The sequence below is a fragment of the Pinus tabuliformis genome, chromosome 9, assembly GCF_031772625.1.
Source record: "Pinus tabuliformis cultivar Carrire ecotype Pingquan chromosome 9, CPIR1, whole genome shotgun sequence".
In the NCBI taxonomy this organism is placed as follows: Eukaryota; Viridiplantae; Streptophyta; class Pinopsida; order Pinales; family Pinaceae; genus Pinus; species Pinus tabuliformis.
Genome location: NC_142307.1, coordinates 341873219 through 341875056, shown reverse-complemented (window position 1 = coordinate 341875056; position 1838 = coordinate 341873219).

Below are 1838 nucleotides of genomic sequence, written 5' to 3'. Positions count from 1 at the left end.
AGCAGAAAGCGGAGCAGGCAGAGCAGCAATTGTTGACGCAACAGCAATTAAACAGTCAACTAACTCAACAATTGCAGGCAGAAAAACAAAGGATTGACCAAAGCGCAATCCAGAAGCAGAAAGAATTATCAGAGGCATTGGCACAATTGAAGGCAGCGAATGAGCAAATGGTGAAAACAAAAGATGAGCAAATTGCTCAATTATCATCACAGCTCGAGAAAACAAAGGGCGTTCCACAAGTGGCTGAATTTAGAGTAGAAGCACTACAAATAAATACTGCATTAATATCCCAAATTAAGCTTCTATGTCAACAAATCGCCCAGGCAGAGCCACTATGTGAATTAACGGCATCCATAAGTAAGCAAGTAGACAAGGCCAGGACTGAATTGGATCAAGCTGAAGAAACGATAGCTGCATTTCTCGACTGGCAAGATTCTGATCAAGGACAAGCGGCGAATTTACCCAGAATCTTAGAATCACATAAAGATATACTCTTCACAGAATGGCAGTCCCAGTTAATGAAAGCAGAGAGGGCGGTTTCAAGATGCAAATCAACTTCAAGCAATTTAGTTGAATTAGTCAATAACACTCTCTACTTATCAAACATGATTTCCCAATGCACACCAGGAAAGTTGACAACGATGAAAACATTGGAGCAATCATGTTATCCAGATCTAGAGGAAAAGGGAGATTAATCGCTGGGATTAACAGTTTAACCTGGGACACCTATTGGTTCTTCTTGGTAAAGCCGCACACACAGAGAGCCGCCCTCAAGTGCCTTACGGATGCAATCGGGTATATTATCCCCGATATTCAGGATGCCACCTATGCCGCCCAGCTCAGCTCGCGCCTCAACAGACCACCTGAAGTGGAGCCGATGCTTGCGATAAGTCAGCTCAGATTTAAAGGCAAGCAGCCTACTTGATGATTCATGCCGCCGACTGCCAGATTGCTGAAGAAAATAGGATCAAAATTTATTGATACCAATTAAGTAGGATTTCTGTTTTATAGATAGTTAGATTAATTAAGTATTTATAGACCCTTTCATTGTTTTGGAAAGGGTCGTAAAGTTTTGTACCTGACTTAAAGACTGAAGTTGCACTATTGTGCTTCAGCCATATTCTTTTATGAAACTGGACCAGTTATTCTAAATTTGACAAGGAAGCTTTTTATGCAATTGTGCACTATTGTCTTTGTTTGAAAGTGTTTCTGCGTTGAAGGAAGAATCACAAGTAGCGATTGATATTGGGAGTGTCTAGCAGCTCATATGGTACTTTATCTATGTCTGAATTCATTCCTTTCATATGAATTGTTATTTGATTATCTTTGCTATTATCGAATATATATATGTGCTTTAACAGCAGTTCTGTATTCTTTCCACTATTGGATGTTTATGGTGTGCTTTTCTTTTAATCATGTATGTGTCGATGATATAAATGATAAGTGTAGTAATATTGCTTTAATCGCTTTGCTTAACTATTTAAGCAAAGTAATCCTGAATGAATAATGTCCATGTCTGTTAGATGGAGTCATCTATATGCCTGTCTATAGACACAGATCATCAAGCGCTACACTTCAAAGCTCAATAAGTTCCCGGATAAGTCATAGTTCTTATATTTTTGTTGATAGATTTAGTTATTCCCCATCATTAGATTAGTCAATCAATTATCCATTCATCCCGTTTATTCCATTGCTGGGAAACTGGTCCCATTATCCCCAGTCGGAGCCACCATTCCAAACGGAAAAGGAGCTGTACTAAGGTCCGGACCGGGTGGTTATCCCCCAATGTTGTTGCAGCGATTTTCGAGGCATCAACAGACCCTCATGTTGCAAATCTT